Source organism: Gracilinanus agilis, chromosome 5 (genome assembly GCF_016433145.1).
Source record: "Gracilinanus agilis isolate LMUSP501 chromosome 5, AgileGrace, whole genome shotgun sequence".
NCBI classification, from domain to species: Eukaryota; Metazoa; Chordata; class Mammalia; order Didelphimorphia; family Didelphidae; genus Gracilinanus; species Gracilinanus agilis.
Window position 1 is genome coordinate 225,454,008 of NC_058134.1, and position 19,195 is coordinate 225,473,202.

Sequence of the window (19,195 nt, forward strand, 5' to 3'; positions counted from 1 at the left end):
TATATATATAGAGAGAGAGAGAGAGAGAGAGAGAGAGAGAGAGAGAGAGAGAGAGAGAGACCGGCCATGCAAGTTGTTTGACCACTCAGATCTTTAGACAACTCTTTAACAACCCTTCTTAACCTGGAATCCATGAATTTAGGTTTTGAATAATACAAACGTCTACATGTCAACATAATTGGCTTTCTTTGAAATTCTATATTTTTTCTTTTATGTCTTTAAAAATGCCATCCTGAGAAGCAGTCCTCATCAGAAAGCAAAAAGAGTCTAAGGTAAAAAAAAATAAGTTAAGAACCCTTGTTTTAAGACTATATATGTTTCAAAAGGAGTTCCTGATTTGCATTGGTCGAGAGAGATTCTTCACCCTGAAGTTCCTTGTATCAGTGAAATAAGAAGTCCAGTCTTTATCCCTACCACCTGCCTCTAGAAACAGTGTTTTCTCCCCTAAACTACTGTCTCCCTAAGACTTCATGTTTCAGGATCTTCCCACTATGCAACAGGCAATAAACTCATGAAAAAGCCTAGAAAATGGCCCCGTGATTGGTTGAGCTGCCCAGGGCACCACAGTGTCCATAACCAGAGCATGAGCAGCCGTGCTGTTCTAGTCTCTGCCTCATCTCTCTCCCAGTGCCAGGATTTGCTCCGTTTTTCTCAGGAGCCCAGGTAATGCTAGAAGGTACCCCAATGACCCCCCAGTTTGTCTTTTGGAGCTGAGACCATACGGCAGGACCTCTGTAAGTAATCCAGGGCCACAAAAGCAGCCTAAGTCCTGGTGGGGCTTGGTGGGGCGCAGTCACTCTTCCCTCCTTGAAGTCAGGAAACTCCCTGCAATCAGAACCTCTCGAGAGGTAAATTACAGGATGGCACTGGACTCAGGCAGGGCCTGCATGAAGAAGAATGTCTAAAAAAAGCATCTGGATGAGTCCTCCTTGGTCCGCAAGCACATCCCAAACCCACAGAAGCCTCGCCCTCCCGAGTCGAGGCTCACTTGTCCTGGGGCTGGGTGAGACTATTCTCATTTTAGCAACTTTCTGTCCTCTTCCTTCCAAGCTCTTTCTGCAGCACGGAGGGCCCCCTGAGTTCAGAACTGCTGTCGGGGTCCCCCCAAAAGCTTCAAGTTCAAGTATAGAAAGAATATGTATTTCAGGTTACCTGGCTTTTAGCAAAGTTGGAGAGGCTTAGAACCAGGCAGCCACTGGCTAAGCTAGTAGGTTGGGTTTTATTTGGAGGGGAGCAGGAGAGTTAACCTAGGAAAAATAAAAGAATCCAAACTGGCCTTCTGTTCTATATCTGAGCCCTTTCTGCTCCCTCGGAGACAGTGGTGGGTGAAGAACAATGTCCTTGGACCACCTATAATCATTCATGGATGTGTGGATTCACTTTTTTTAAAAAAGCGTTGACATATTTTGTTTTGGGATCACCCATGCATCCCACTGAACTCTCCTTTCCCTTTGGGAAAGCCATTCCATATAACTGCTTTTGCATCTCGGACCCCTCTAGCAGCCTGATCAAGCCAAAGGACCCCAATTTTTTTTTAATGTTAAAAAAATTTTTTTTAGGTTTTGGGTTTAAAGGTATAAAATACATAGGATTACAAAGGAGATAAATGATATCTAGATACAGCTATCAAAATATGAAGAGAACCATAATTACAGATCCCACACTAACCTCTGTCTTATATTACTAGATAATATTATAGATACAATACATCATTAGACTGTGAGCTCCTTGAGGCCAGGGACTGTTTTTTTCTTTGAATCTCCAGCACTTAAGCGAGGTGCCTGGCTCATAGTAGGTCCTTAAATAAAAGCTTACTGGCTTGATTTGGTCACTTATATCCAAGAATGAAAGAAAAGGGGAAACAGCTCATCAAAACAAATGGATTTAGAGGGAGCTAGGTGGATCAGTGGATAGAGAGACAAGCCTAGAGATGGGAGGTCCGGGGCTCAAATCTAACCTCAGACATTTCCTGGCTGTGTGACCCTGGGCAAGTCACTTAACCCCAATTACCTAGCCCTTATTGCTCCTCTGCCTGGGAACCAGTACTTAGAATCAATTGTAATCAAAAGGTAAGGATTTAAAAAACAAACAAACATCAACCTATGAGTATGTGGAAAACATCTGAAATTATTTTCATATAGTCCTCTACACTCATAATTTCCCACCTTTGCTAAAAATGTAGAAGGGAGAGTACTTCTCATATCTCTTCTTCAAGGTCTAAAATAGTAATTTTTAATTTAAATTTTAATTAAATTTTAAAATTAAAATTTAATTTTAAACTTGGTCATAATAATTTCAGAGTATCATTGTGGATATGCTCTTTTTTTTTTTATCCCTTACCTTCCATCTTGGAGTCTATACAGTGTATTGGCTCCAAGGCAGAAGAGTGGTAAGGGCCAGGCAATGGGGGTTAAGTGACTTGCCCAGGGTCACCAGCTAGGAAGTGTCTGAGGTCAGATTTGAACCTAGGACCTCCCGTCTCTAGGCCTGGCTCTCAATAATCCACTGAGCCACCCCGTTGCCCCTACTGTGGATATACTCTTAAAGTGTGATTTTTGTCCAATGGCCAATAAGCTAAATTAATGGCTTCCATATTGGCACTTTCCCCGCAAAGTCAAACCAGCTTTATGTGCAAAAAAAGATACAAATAGGCAATATTGAAAGAAGAAGCTCACATTTATCAATAACCACCTGGAAAATTATTCAAGCTCTCTAATCATCCGAGAAATGCAAATGGAAATAACGGTGAGATACCACATTGCATTAATTAAATTGACAAAGGTGGTTAAAAGAGATAAGATCCAGGGCTGGAGGGGCGAGGGAGAAACAGGCACAGGACTACAAAGCTGGCAGAGCTTGGAACAAGTACCATCTTCTTGGAAAGCCATAAGCCATTAAATAATGGAACGTACAAAGCTCTTCATGCCCTCTGACCCAATGATCCCAGCAGTTGGACTATCACTTAAGGATATTACTAAAAGGAGGAAAAAGATGTGTCTAATCAAAAATATTTCTAGCAGCAGGATTCATAATTTAAAAAAAAACTGGAAGCAACTCGTGTGTTTGATGATCAAGAAATGGCTGATTAAATGATGGCAATGAATACAATGGAATATTATGATACAATTAGAAATAAACAATTATGAAGAATGCAATGATTTATGAGAAGATTGGAAAGGGATACAGTGGAAGAATGCAGAATTAAAATAATACACACTAGTGACAAATGTAAACTTTACAAAAATAATAGCCACAAACTCTACAAAAACACAGAAAAGGAAAGGAGCTCAATGAATAACATTATAGCAGAAAGAGCGCTGGATTCGGAGTCAGAGAAGTCCTGAGCTGAATCTTAAGTAACACTAAATGTGTGACCGTACACGACTTGGTTGGTTTATTTATTTATTTGTTTGGGGTGAATTTTTAAAAAAGCATTAGTTTCTTGAACTCTCTAAAGGGTATAATAATACCTATGTTATTTGATTAATAGGATTGTAGTAAGGACCCTGCTTTGAAAATCTTAAAATATTAAGCAAATATGAGTATTTATTTTCTTATTTTGTTCAAACTATTATGGACTTTAAATTGTCTTAACTCCATGATAGAGAAGAAAAAGAATTAGCTCTGGTGTTGGAAAACCTGCCTTCAAATCATTCCTGTGATGCCTACCACTAGTGTAAGCCATGATTGAATCACTTCTACTCCTTGGGCCTCAGTTTCTCCAGTTGTAAAATGGGAGTAAGGCTTGACTGGCATGGCATTTCCATTCCAGATCTATGATCCTATGAACTAACAGTGTTCACAGTTCCCACATGATTTTTTTTCTTTTTTTTTTAAACCCTTGTACTTCGGTGTATTGTCTCATAGGTGGAAGAGTGGTAAGGGTGGGCAATGGGGGTCAAGTGACTTGCCCAGGGTCACACAGCTGGGAAGTGGCTGAGGCCGGGTTTTGTCACACATGATTTTAAAAAAATGTATTTCTTGCATAACTGGCAACTGTTAACATTATGAGACCTGAGAAAGTTGACAAGTCATAAGTGAGAGTAAAGAATACCAGATGGACAGTTCATGAGCTACATTAGTCTCTAGAGAAAATGAAAATATATCAAAGGCACAAAGCATTGAGACACGCTCCCTTCTGTCTCTGCTGCTGCCCACCATGCTGGATTGAGGAGGAGAGCCTCGGGTGGGACCACGGTTCCCTTTTCCTAGGCCCTAGTCGTGCCCCCAAAAGTCATCCTTGAACACTAAATACCCTCTACATTAGGAGGCAATCTAAGTAGGTACAAAATCAATACCGATTGATTAATTTGACTTTCCCCCGGCCCTGCTTCTTGATTCCCCTTTAAACATCAGCAATTACCTCTCTTAAGAGGAGCTCTGTTTACCCAGAGGAACTTAGGGCCTAAATTAGAAACAATTTCAAATTGTTTACGACCATGTCCATGATCTCATTGATGGGAACTTTCCTTCCAGTTCCCCGGATTAGAGGTATCAGGCAGAAGGAGGCTGAACTCAGATGAGATTAAACTGTAATTGGGAAATATGTAACAAAATAAATAGAAATAAAATAGGATTTAATAACATTAATATGTGGTTTTCTAAATCAATATGTGACTCACAGGGGCAACTAGGTGGCCACAGTGGATAGAATACTGGGTTTGGAGTCAGGAAGACTCATTTTCCTGGGTTCAAATCTGACTTCAGACACTAGCTGTGTGACCTTAAGCAAGTCACTTAACTCTGTTTTCTTCCATTTCCTCATCTGTTTTTTTTTTTTCAAACCTTTAACTTCTGTGTATTGGCTCCTTGGTGGAAGAGTGCTAAGGGTGGGCAATGGGGGTCAAGTGACTTGCCCAGGGTCACACAGCTGGGAAGTGTCTGAGGCCGGATTTGAACCTAGGACCTCCTGTCTCTAGGCCTGACTCTCAATGCACTGAGCTACCCAGCTGCCCCTTCCTCATCTGTTAAATGAACTGCAGAAAGAAATGGTGAGCCTAAATTGGTATCTTTGCTGAGAAAACCCCAAATGAGGACACAGAGAATTAGACATAACAAATGACTGAACAACATCAAAAATGTGGCCTGCAGAAATACTTGTGAACAAACATACAGCTTAGTGGCTTGGTTTATATTTGAGTTTGACCTCAGAGGGCAATTACTCCATCTCCCTCATTTGACAGATGAAGAAACTGAGGTCCACAGGGTTGTAATTTGCCCAAGTTTTCACTTGGGTAGAACCACAATTTGAACCTCAGTTCTCTATCACCTAACCTTCTAGGGGAACCTGGGCAGCATCCAGCCTTCCTGCCTATTATCTTTCACACTCATTCTATGGTCAACTCTTCTTTTCTAACTTAAAAAACAAAAACAGCTTCTAAGAAGAGAGACTGGATGGGAAAGAAACCTGACTGTTTGTTGGGGGACACCCAAGTTTTGTAAAAAGGCATTATAGAGTTCCTGCTCCCAAGGAACTAAAACTCTCCAGTGTGTCAATGACGTTAATTGGATAGACCAGCTCTGTGCCAGGCAACGTAGGAAAAAAATCGCCTGCCTTTGAGAGACTTAGATTCTAAAGTAGGGTGAGCAGTGGGCAGAAGGTAATCATCAATTTATAGTCCAAAAGTTCTATCTGTCTGTCTGTCTGTTTATCTGTCTGTCTGCCTATCTATCATCTATCTATCCATCCATCTATATCCATTCATCTATCTATCCATCTATCTGTCTATAATTTATCCATTCATCCATCTATCTGTCTATCTATCTATAATCTATCTATCCATTTATCCATCTATCTATCACCTATTTGTCTGCCCATCTATCTATCCATCTATCTACCTATATATCTATAATCTATCCATCCATTTATCTATCTATAATCTATCCATTCATCCATCTATCCATCTCTCTGTCTATCTACCTATCTATAATCTATCTATCCATTCATCCCTCCATCTACCCATCTATCTGTCTGTCTATCTATCTATCCATCCATCCATCTATCTATCTATCATCTATTTGTCTGCCTATCCATTCATCCATCTATCTCTCTATCTATAATCTATCCATCCATCCATTCATCCATCCATCCATCTATCCATCTGTCTGTCTGCCTATCTATATCTATCTATCCATCTATCTACCTGTCTATCCATCCATCCATCTGTATTACATATTAATATATATTAATATGCATATACATACTTACATGTCCGTGTATTCTGTATGTGCAAATACACATACACATGCACATAAATATACAGATGTGCATATACATGTGTCTCACAGTGTATATACATATATTTCTACCTGTATGTGTATCTATATGTATGTGTACACTGTTTGTATGTATACACACTATAAGTTCTCCTTGAGTCCTATCAGTGAGTGACACACTCCTGTGTGACACAGAGCAGATCCCTTTAGCTCCCTGGGCCTCAGTTTCCTCACCTGTAAAATGAGATGGTTGAACTAAATGGCTTCTGAAGTCATGCTGATGTGTAAATTCTGTGATCCCACAAGCACTCAGCCAGCATTTAATCAGCATCTACTGTGTGTCCGGCACTGTCCTGGGTGCTGGGGATCTGAAGGATCCCTACAGGCACTGGACCTAAGATTTCAATGATTTTTTGAAATATGCATTTCAATGATTAAGTTCTCCTAGCCCAGGTTGGCAGGTGATTGGTGTGTGATGAAGGGAGACAGCCAAAGTTTTGGGGGAGAGAGCAAGGAAAGCCCTTACAGAGAAGGCAGTGCTTGAGCTGACCCTTGGAGGCAACCTGGAATTCTGAGAGAGGAAGGGGAGGAAGAGGGGGTACACCCCAGGCATGGGGAACGTGAGGATAAAGACACAAAAGTAGGAGATGGAGATCTTTGCGTGAGAAAACAGCATGGAGGCTGGCTTTCTGGACCAAGCTGGTGGTTTAAAGGGAATTTTATGGTCTCCATTTTTCTGGACAATGAACCAGATTCAGAGAAAGCTTTCGCACTTAGGGAGGGGTTGAATTTGAGGGCTCGGAGGTGACTCCAAACTCCCGAGTTCTAGAATTCTTTCTCCCTCAAAGAGGAGAGCCAATGAATTATTCACGGATGGCACGTGGGTAGGAACCCTCCTCCCCCCCCCCCCCCACCAGGGCCTGGTGAAGCCTCCTCACCTGCATGTTCCTTCTCCCCCATGAGATAGGTGAGGCACACATAGATGCCATCTGTTCCACACACACAATAGACACACGCATGAATTCCACTCGATGAATGGCGCTTGTGTGCACGGCTGGCCACGTCTAAGCGGAGAGGATGGAGGGCCCCCAGCACCGCCTTTTATAAGTTAAACGCTTTTTGTGAGAAGGGTTTGGAAGGGCGTCTGCCCTGCTCTCCTAAAGGGCCTGAATTGTTCCCTCTTTGCCATTATTCCATAGCTTTGGGTCACGGGCAATGCAGCCTGTGACAGAAAGTACGGGCCGATCGTCCGGCCAGCTAATGCCAGGGGCTGATCGTCCGGCCAGCTAACGCCAGGAACCGCCTCCAGCGAAGGGCCTCACTTTGCATTAAGTCAGAAGTGAGGGCTGGACACGCTCCCAAGACCAGGGCCTTCCTGCAGCTCTGGGCTGGCCTTCTCTGGGCCTCAAGTTGGCCCAAGATGACCATTTAGTGCCTGTAAATGAACTGGAAGCCAGCCTCCCGCCCTGGTCCATCTAAAACATCCTCCCTCTGGTTCCCGGCTCCGACGAGAAGTGCTCGGACACGGAGAGGCAGCTGGTATAGCTCCGAAGTTCCAGGAACCGGAGAGACGGTCCGGCCCACGTCCTGCCGAGGCCTGCTGGGGTCACCGAGGAGGAAGGGAGCTTGTCTTGCACTCTCCAGCCCCCAGGACTCCTGACAGAAGCCCTTACTTACCCTGGATCTTTTGCTGTCTGACTGAACTGACCACTGCATCTCTGGCCCGTCCCCAGCCGCGTGTGCAGGGAGCCGAAGGATGCCGCCTCCCAGGAGGGAGGAGGGCCGGTGGTCAACGTGAGGGTGTGTACAAGGCAACTCAGCCTCTACTACTGGCTCCTTTGCTCAGAGAGACTGTTTGATTCCTTCACAAGGAGATGCTAGAGAAAGACCCTCCAACTACATACCCAGGGACTGCTGTGATGGAAACAAAAGGATATTAAAATAAAACCAAGAGGGAAGCTGGGTGGCTCAGGGGATTGAGAGCTGGACCCAGAGATGGGAGGTCCTGGGTTCAAATCTAGCCTCAGACACTTCCTAGCTGGGTGATCCTGGGCAAGTCACTTATAAGACCCTCACAGCCTAGCCCTTACCACTCTTTTGCCTTGGAACCAGTACACCGTATTATTGGTTATAGGACAGAGGGTAACAGTTTAAAAAAAGAAAACTGTAAGGACTAATCTTGGTCCCAAAGAACTCCATTTCTTTTTTTTTAATTTTTAAACCCTTAACTTATGTGTATTGACTTATAGGTGGAGGATTGGTAAGGGTAGGCAATGGGGGTCAAGTGACTTGCCCAGGGTCACACAGCTGGGAAGCGTCTGAGGCCGGATTTGAACCTAGGACCTCCCGTCTCTAGGCCTGGCTCTCAATCCACTGAGCTACCCAGCTGCCCCCAAGAACTCCATTTCTGGAGAAAGAACAATTTGGAACAGACAGAGATTGTTTGACACCTGGCAGATAATGCCACTGGTTTTGCTTAGCTTTTTGGTTTGTTTTTATTATGAGAAGGTTCATTGGGTGTCAGACATAACTGTGATAGTAAATTTTTTTAAGCATTGATAAAATTTAAATTAGAAAACTGGACTTGGAATCAGGAAAACCTGAGTTCAAATCCTGCTTCAGAGAATTATGTGGCCCTGTGTAAGTCATGTAGCCCATTTGCCTCATCAGCTTTCCCTTCTGTAAAATAATGGGATAGATGTCATAGCCTCTAAGTTCCCTTCCATCTCAAAATCTATGACCTAGTGATACGATATATAGAAAAAAAGAGATCATGTTTTTAAAAAGAATCTTTTCTTATATATTTTTTGATCCTGAAATTTTGAAGCAGTAATTTAATAAACACCTCGAGGGGCAGCTAAGTGGCTCAGTGGAAAGAACACCACATCTCTTTGTCTCTGTCTGGTTCAAAAGACCTGATCTTCTACATCACAGGGTTTAGGGTTGTGGCACCCCTATGATCTGGAAAATCCACATAAAATTTTTGGGTCCTCCCTTCATACCAGAGAAGAAGTCTGAATTTTTCTTCTTATTTTATGGGGTGTTTACAGCGTCTTATAGTAAAATCTGGGTTAAGTATACATTTCTGAGTTTCTAAATTTTTTCTCTGTCATCTGCTAGCCTTCACATGTCTGCAGCTTCCACAAAACTCTCCCCAAACTGCTATTTAATTTCTTATGCCGACTCAAAACCACAATAGGGTAGGTCACAATATGGAAGGGATAAGCGTACATATATAGACCTGGGGAAATGCCAGCCTTTATAATAAGTATCTACCTACATAGAAAGGCAGATTTAGAATAAGAAAGTCACCTAGTCCTATTCAGATGAGGAAACTAGAGAAGGGATGAGACTTGCCCTCAGTCATAGAAATCTAAGTGGGATTTGAGCCATAGCCCTGTGGCTCCAAACCCATTCCTCTTTCCACTACACTCAGATGTCTCCTTTCTGAATCCATCTATCTAACAAAAGTTGCCCTGGAAACACCAGAGAAGCAGTACGAAACAGCACAAAGAACACAGGAATGAAAAGTCAGACGACCTGGCTGGGAGTTCTGCCTTTGCTACTTACACCTCCATGATGTTGGGCAGTGCCTTCTCCTCTTCGGACCTTAGGTGTTCCACATGCAAAATGAGGGGCTTTCCCTAGACAATCTCTCTGTGGTGTCTCTCAACATTTCCTGGGTAGCAAAGAAATGAGAGTCCTGGCACTGGGGGGCTATTCAAATCCCTACAAAAAGGACTCTGCTCCAAAAGGTGATGTCTGAGATCCCTTCTGTTACCACATCCTATCACTTCAAGTGGATGTCATAAAAGCTCTGGATCACTGAATTCCTCCACGGAGAATAGAGGAGTCTCCCAATAAGACCATCTTGCTAGATCCTTGCAAATCAAAGCAAGCTAGCCTTATGCAGCTCTCTGATCTTGAGCAGATCATCCACCTATTAAAATACTGACTCCACTTCCCAGATAGGAAAATAAAGAGTCATGGAGCTATATCCACCCTACCAATGAAATTCCAAGAAGCATAGAGATGGCACAGCTAAGGCTGAGCTATGGCTAAATTATCAAAGAAGGAGATTCATCAAGAATTGATTAATAAACATTTATTAGGTGCCTACTCTATACCAGGCACTGTTCTAAGAACTGGAGGTACCAAATAAACAAACAGATAGATAGATAGATAGATAGATAGATAGATAGATAGATAGACAGATAGATGAAAATAAAAAAGGCAAAATCCAGACCTTGCCCTCAAAGAGCTTACAATCTAATGGGAAATAGTCTTGTGCTAATAATTGATGGTGTATTCTCTAGTCCATGATGATTCCTGCTAGCTTGTAAGGGGTTTTTAACAGAAGATCTGATTTAAGACCAGAACCTGGACTCTAACACTCTAATACTCTGACACTTAGCTTGTATGTCTCTGGGCAAGTTATTTACTGCCTCTCCCCAAACCAGAGTGTCTTCACCTGTAAAATGAGTGTGTTTGAAATTCAATGGGTTCAGATGCCCTTCCCAGTTCCAAATGGACAATCTTACCATTTGTCCTGGAGCAAGGGCTTCCAGAACTATTTCTGGTCAGTCTCACGATTTCCAAAATCCAGAAAGAAAACAGAAGCATTGAGCTTCCCAATATCTCCTAATGGAGGGAAGGCGATGGGATAGAAAGTGACCAACCTGAAAGAACCATGCTCTGGAAGAACCAAGACTTTGTGTCTCCCCCACCGACCCCCCCACTCCTCTCCTAGCCCGCCTCATCCTTTCCCCCCACCTCCTGAACTCTGGACAGTTCCTGACAAGTATCTGGATGACCTGGCTGAACAACAGCTGATTCAGCTCGAAAGAAAGAATCAGTCTTTCCTCCCTTGTACAGTCTAGTTAAGGCAGGCAGGGCACAGGGCATGGGAGAATTCAGCCCCTGGCAGCTCCCAACGGTCACAGAACTGCCTTCAATTTCTCATTCAAGTTCTGCCCAAAGACACGTGTCTTCTGCAGCTGTGAGAGGAGGTGGTGGTTTCCAGTTGGCTTCCCTTGGGAACCATGCTGAGCAGAGGCTGGCTACTTCCTCCCCAGCACTGCACACCTGCCACAGAAGCCCTGCTTGGTGGAAGGGCTAAAACAAGAGAGAGCATGCCAAGCTATGGAAGAGGCAACAGTCCCTGTAGGAGTCCCAGGTCCAATGGTGATGGAGTGCAGGTACTATCGCTTTTCAACTGGAAGTTTACATTGTCTCTCTGGACATAGAAAAACCTTTTACAAATGTTTTAAGCAAGATTTTTAATGAATAGCTTCAATGTCACTAAGACTGATTGATTTTAAAGATTAGATTTTGAATAAAAATTGATTTTAAATAAAATTTTAAAAAATTTCAGGTTGGTCACTTTCTATCCTATAAATTCTTCCGATTTCTTTAAAAATGTACTATTGCATTGTGGGGCAGTGGCTGCCTTACCCATAACCAGTCATCTTTCCTTTCAGCATAAGCAATTCTAAACTTATCCTGCAATCAACTTTGTAAATCATGATATGAAAGTAATACGGGGGCAGCTGGGTGGCCCACTGAATAGAGAGAATCAAGACTAAAGATGGGAGGTCTTGGGTTCAAGTTTGACTTCAGACATTTCCTAGCTGGGTAACCCTGAACAAGTCACTTAACCCCCATTGCCTAGCCCTTACTGCTTTTCTGTCTTGGAACTGATACACAGTATTGATTCTAAGATAGAATAGAAAGTAATGGTTTTTTTAAAAGGCCCAGAAAAGCAAAGATATTTTAGAGTTGGGGAATTCATGTATTTGAAGGGTTGTCACAGGAAAGGTATTCTGTTACTATCCCAATAAATGCCTTCCCTTTGGGTTAATGGTATCTTCTGGTTGACTAGTGAAGAGCAAACCCATTGGAGTTTACTTAACCCCAAAGTAAAGCACTTAACCACTTAATGCCACCCCCATCCCAGGCAATTCTCTCTAAGCCAATAAATTGCAGATGAGTGATTGATCTGCACTAGTGGATAGAATTTCCACCCTGGGAGTTCCTTACATGAATGAAATCACCAAAATTTTAAACTATGTTCCTTTTGGGATACAAGAGAGATCCTAGGGGAGGCTTGTGACATTAAGCCTAAGGTAGTAGTTCCCTAGGGCACTCTACCCTTGAGTGTCATTTGGGGAGTAGTTTCAGAAAGGGGTCTTCTTCTCCAACTTAAACTTTTTTTTCAGCTGCCTTCTTATGGCAGGAACTCCATACTCTTTTTCATCTCAGTTGCCTTCCTTGGAAATATTTATACGGTCAGGAAGTAGCCTTCCCTTCAAAGATTACCTAGATTACTTCCCTCTGTCCTTCTCACTCCTAGCCCTTGTCTGGCCTATTTTTCCAGCAGCACCCATTGCTAGTGTCCTTGCGTCAAGAAGCAAGCCCTGCATTGTGATGGCACCTCCATGAAGTCCCTACTGGCTCTCGTGCAATAGGCATCTTCACTAGAAAGCCAGGGCAACTTCCAAGAGAAGTCAGAGTCTAGATGGCACGCACATGAGAGGGATGGAATATCCCATTGTTCCTCTGCATCTGGATGGGCCGTGATCATCTCTTGTAATTTGTGATGAATAATAGAGGGCTCTCCCCAGCACCGTCTGCGGGGTGAGGTTAATGCAATATTTCTTGTTTGCCAGCCAGCTGTTCTACCAGCCTGACAGTAACTAATATCTTTGCATAAGGAGACAGTCTACAAGTAAATCAATTAATTCCTATTTGGCTGGTAGACAGCTGCTGTCCTGCTGCAGGATAATTAGATGTACTCCTCATTTACCAGGTGGTGTGAAGTGAAGGGATTAATTGACCAGAGTCGGGTGCTCTACAATGGCTGTTGTTTTTTTTTAAAACACACCTCACTTCCTTCTAAAGGCTGACATTTAGAGCTGATAACTTGTCACTGATCACACAACATACATGAGAAAGGAGGATCCTTTTTCCTCCTTAATTCACATTCAGAAGGGAGTAGTTGCCATGTAAGAGAGGCAGCATGGAGAAGTGGATAGAAAACCATCTTTGGAGATGGTTCAAGTCCTGCCTCTTACCATCTCCCAGCTGTGAGACACTGGGCAATGCACTTGACCTCTCAGTGCTCCCCATGGCACTTCTCTAAAATTATAACTTGAAGATAAGTTGCTATTTTCATTAATGGATGGAGTTCCCCTTCTGGGAGTTCCTAACAGGAATGAAATCACCCACATTTTAACATATGTTCCTTCCAGGATACAAGAGATCATGGTTTTGTAGTTGGAAGAGACTTGAAATGTCTTTTAATGGACCAACCCAACCAACCTGACTCACGGAAGCTCTCTATGATATCCTCAACAATCTTTCATTCTCTTCTGAAGATCTCCAATGACACATGCTCCAACGGAGACAACTGTAAAGAGTCACTTCCTTGCATCAGCCTCTCACTAAGCTGCCCTGATGATTAGGAAGTTTTCACTTGGATTGTGCCTAAATATGTCTCCTTCTCACTTCCACCCACCAGTCCTTGTTCTATACTTTGAAACCAAAGAGAACTATCCTAATCCCCATGCCGGTTATCTCTCTCCACCTCCCCCAGTAAGTCTTCACTCCTTTACATGAACTCCCTCAGCTCTTTCAACTGGTCTTCCAATGTGACTTCAGGTCCTAGCAAAACATTCTTCCAACTGCCAGAGACGATATAAAATGTGGTGTCCTTGACTTCATCCAGCCCAGTGAGCATTTATCAGACATGTACGATGTTCCAGGCATAGTGTTAGATACCGGGGATCCAAAACCAGAAGGTGGTTGAGATTTGATTGGGGGGTTGTGATATTTAAACATATTGATAATGCAGAGATTACACAGAAAATCTGGAGAGGAGAGAATGAACACCAACTATGGATTTCAGGGAAGGCTTCCTGTAGGGAGAGGCACAGGAATTGAGTCTCAGAGGAAGCCAGGCACAGCAAGGGATGGTGGTGAGAAACATATTCAGACCAGGCACATGGGGACCACCTGTGCAAAGACACAGTGTGGGAGATGAGTCAAGTATTCAAGCCAAAGAAGCTAATTGGCTAACACTGGCTGAGAAGGAAGTAGAACCACAGGATCACAGAAGCATTAACTCTAGAGCAGGAAGGGACTCTGTGGGTCATCTAATTCGATTCCATAATTTTACAACTGAGGAAACTGAGGCTCAGCAAGATTAAATGACACACAGGTAGATAGGATTGAAGCTAGGTCCCCTAACTTGAGAGCCAACACAATTTCGAATATACTTCAAACATTGGCCAGGCCACAGTAATATTATCCCGAGCCATTAGACTATAAGCACCCTGAAGGCAGGATCTGCCTTTTGTCCCATTTTATATCCCCAGAGCTTAGATAGTGCCTGGCATACAGGAGGCACTTACTAAACGTCTATCCACTGACTGATATTGACTCTGCACCTATAAATCCCCGATAAGGAAGATGAGGAAAAGTGACTTTTTAAAAAAAAAAATCCTTACCTCACCTTAGAATGGGGGTGAAGTGACTTGCCCAGAGTCACCCAGCTAGGAAGTGTCTGAGGCCAGATTTGCACCTAGGACCTCCCATCTCTAGACCTGGCTCTCCATCCACTGAGCCACCCAGTTGCCCCCCAGAAAAGTGATTTTTAAAATATTATGTTGAATTCATTTAAATATTTTAATGGGCTATGTGAAGATGAGGATGATGAGCCATCAGTAAAAATAAACACTGAGAAATTTTCCCAGTGGTGGGGATGAGTTCATGCTGAGCCCTCCCCACTCTCTCCAACGTCATCCTTATGATTATGACATGCATTTCTGGGAAAACAGGATGGGGCCAAAGACAGCCAGATTTTTTTTCTCTCATAACTGGGCCTCCTCTTCTTGGACTGGTATCGGGGAAGAGGGCAGAAAGGGGGCCTCTCTATCCTCCCTGGCCAGACAGCAACAGATAAAACTATCAAGCAATTAAAGGCATCACGGTGGGGAAGAAACACAATAGCAAATGAAGGCAGCGATCTGGAGATTGAACCCCAGCTCAGCTAATTGACGACTCTGTTCTCATAAGATCACAGACACTAGAGGTTGCACAGACCATCCCTCTGTCCCATTTGACAGCTAAAGAAACTGAGACCTAAAGAGATCTAGGCACTTGCCCAAGTTAATACAAGAAATAAGTGACAGTTTGGATCTTTAAAATGCAGATTCTCTGATGCCCAATTCAGCACTTTTTTCTCTGTACCACTACTCTTAGTCAAGTCACTGGACTTCAGTGGTCCTCAGTTCCCTCATCTGAAAAATGATGGGGTTAAACTCTAACTAAAACGAGAATGATGACCCATCGGTAAAAATATGCACTGATACTGAGGAGATACGTACACATGATCCTTCTAACAAAACATGTAATCCTGCCACCTGCACGGGCCTCAGTTTCCACATCTATAAAAAGAAGGGTTGGAGCAGATGGTCTAAATTTAGGATCTTAGAAGTCCTATAAACTATCTATCTTCCAAAGAGAGAACCACAGGGGACCAGGGAGAAGGAGGGACCGCTTTCTGCCAGTCTAGCACACGGGGTAATTATATCTGATTAATTGCTAGCAACTCAGCTCTGCTTTGCCAGCTGAGTCTGGTCAGAGGCAGGACTGCCCACAGATACACTCAGCCCTCAAATATGCAGTCAGCAACTACTGAACTGTCAGTGACTTGTCGTCACTGGATCCGATCAGCAATTAGGTTTTATATTTAGACTCAGGAGACTGCACAGAATGGGGAAAATTACAAGATGCCACAGTGGTGGTGGGGTTTTTTTTTCTTCTAAGAATACCCGATACAAATATCATTTTCGCCAACTTTCTTCAAGTTAGGGGCTTGAACTAAAATAAGAAAATCTAGGATATAAAAGAAGATTGTAACCCAATTCCCAGAGGGATTCTGGCCCTCGTTCATCCACTGACATGGAATTCTTTTCTGAAACACAGATTTACTCATCTTCTAAAGCTCTACGTTCCTCACATCCAAATCAACACTGGTTCTCTTCTGCTAAAAGAGATTTTTCTTTTCTCTTCTTTTTCGTCACAGCTTTAAAGGTTTAGAGCTAGAAACAATCTTTGACCTTTCCGTTTTCAGATGAGAGAACTACAGTCCTATGAGAGTGGACATGACTTGCCCAAGGTCTCATGAATAAATGCCAGAGATTAGATTTGAACCCACGCTAGCTCATAAGGTAAATGCAAGGCGAGGACCGAGAGGAAATTTCATCACCAGGAACAAAATGATTTCCAAGCATCAGGGAGGCATTTAGTACTTATGATCACACCATTCCTTGTTGGGTGTCCATTTTTACAGCTTCAGCGGCTTGGCTGGCGGGGAAAGATAGCTGACAGAGCGTGACTGAGCCCCTTGGGTGTTAAATTTTAAAGGTCTTGTCATATGGAACTGAAGCCCACAAGAAAAAACTGGTTCCTTCTCTTCTCTCAGTTCCACTCCACCTCCCTCCACCCCCAGCAGTCCAGATGAACTTCACCACGATTTCTCCAAAAAAGAACAGCTTGCCAGGCTCACGGAGGAGTCAGACAGAATCATGGATTGAGAAGGAAAGAGGCAAAGGGGGAATGCCGGGTCTAGTCAGAATGCTTCCAAAGAAGCAAAGTGATCTTGATCCAATATTGGCCTGATGAAGAGAGCAGGTTGTACTCCTAGCTTAAGATTTCCTCAGAAAACCAACAGATCCCTTTCAGCTTCCACGCCAGCAGAATAAAGCAGTTGGATGAAAGGACTTCCGAGGAGGGTCCAATCAAACTTATTTCTTTATTCCTGTTTTTCACCATCTTCTGAAAAGCTGACTTGTTACAAAACTGCAATGCCATGTGTTCCCCATAAAAACCCAATCAGAAAAGGGGGAGCGGATCAATAGTTTTATTTGAAAGAAAAAAGAACCAAAGAACACAATGGCCTGAAAACAGAAGATGTCACCGGATAACTAGAAATGGTTAACATCTGCAAATCATCACATGCTGCCCGTGTTACCACTGCCAAGCAAAACTGCTCTGATTAAGTTTCGATGGCCCCAACTTGCATCCAAAGGGAAAACTGAATAAAAGGGCTCTGATTCTCATTCTCTACTATCCAATAATTCATGCACCAAAATGAGCCTTAAGAAAAATTTCTTTGTCTTCATACGTTCACACAGCAGCTGGAGGGACACACTTGGGGGGGGGAGATTACATGTACTTAACTCCCCAAATAGCACATAAAGGCCTTGAGAGTGGGGTACATTTTGGTCTTTATATCCCCCAGGCCCAGGACTGTCTAAAAACTTAATACATTGACTGCCAGTTGTTTGATTGAATTACCTGGAAATTTGTTCACTGCGGAAAGACAAATCAGATATTTGGGGTTTCTGGCTATTTCGGCAAAGTATCTGGCTAATTTCAGCAAGGGTTAAATCAAAGTGGACAACTGAAACCCCAAAGGGAATCACGGGAAGACTGTTAAGATTCTGAGTCTATTATGTTTGAACCCTGGAGTCAAGGTTCAAAATCTGCCTAAGAGATTATGGGTAAATCATTCCCTAAAGTCTCAGTTTATTTATCTGTAAAACAGGGATAAGAGCTTCTTGTGGTACCTATCTCACAGTGCCACTGTGAGGATCAGATGAGATTATAGATCTTGAGTGCTGTATAAACTTTATATAAATGTCAGAGAGTTCTTTTCTAATTTCAAGTGGATTTTCAAGCATAGGTTTCATTTGCTCAAGAATAAAAATCAAACTAGATAGTTTAAACTCCAAAGTAAATAGGGGGGAGGGAGCGAGGCACAGCAGGGAAGGGAAGGATCCTAAATGACCTACTTTGTTCAGAGAGTTATACCAGAACAAGAAAAATGCTAAGTGCTGTATAGACCCAGTTCCAGTAAAATATGTATGACAGAAGGGAGTACCAGGTTATTTGAGTCTTTGGGTCTAATTCTCGCCTACACACACCTTGCCTACTGCAGGTTCATAAAGTCCTCAGGATGGGCACAGTAAAGATGGTGCCAGGACTGAGTAGCTGTGATGCCTCTGTACAGGCTTGGTGTGTATGTTTAATAGGTTTTCTATGTTTAAGAGGTTTTCTTATTTTTCACTTGAGCTCAAGCTACTGTTTCCCAAACTCTTCCATTGGTTTTCTCTTTAGTGCTGGAGCATCCACCATGCATCAACATCCATAAATATTCTAGCAAGGCGAGGAGCAATGGAAAAGTCAGGATCTAGAATGACCACAAGAGATGGTTGGGCATCTCTAGGGTTAATCATCATGGATACAGGGCCCCCTAATATTGTTCTCACTCCCTCTATTTAGGGCCGTGAAGTGGGCTGGAATTTATCCATCCCAAAGAGTAACTCTTTTCATAGCCAACAGGCACTGGAAACGTTTACTGCCTTGTTAAAGCTACCCTGAGCCAGATTTATTAGGATAGTCACTTAACAAAAAGCCCCAACACGCAAATAATTGAACATTGCCAAATGTGCTGGGTGAAGTATAACTGAATGGGTACTTGTTCGATTTTAGAATCAGACTGAGAACTCAACTACATAAAATGCTCCCTCCCGCCTTCTGATGGAAGCGGCGCTCCCCCAAAGTCCTACTGAAGCAAGCGCAGCGGATGGGACCGCTCTGTGCAACCCTCAAATTCCCTCTGCTGTGTTTTCCCAATGGCCCTTGGAATAGCCACTGGAGCTTTGATCTACCTTGTTCCATCCTGCTCTGGGCTGACACCTAAATCTAACTCCAAATCTCAAGAGCCCACCAAGTTCTGAGACATTTCCTTTTTCATCTCTGGCCACTAAGATCCATTCTATAGAGCAGAATAAAATAAGAAGAAGAATAGATGCTTGGCAGAAGCAAATCTTAAATCCAAACAGGAAATCACCTTTAAGTCCATCAGCGACGAGTACCCAAGTTGGAGGCACAATGGCTGGACCCAAGAGGT

General features: G+C 43.0%; 1 protein-coding gene across 2 annotated transcripts in view; it reads right to left on the minus strand.

Annotated features, from left to right (window-relative positions):
* The window catches only part of CHST11 (carbohydrate sulfotransferase 11), a 331,339-nt gene that overhangs the window by 160,386 nt on the left and 151,758 nt on the right, over nt 1-19,195 (minus strand). The window lies entirely within an intron of this gene.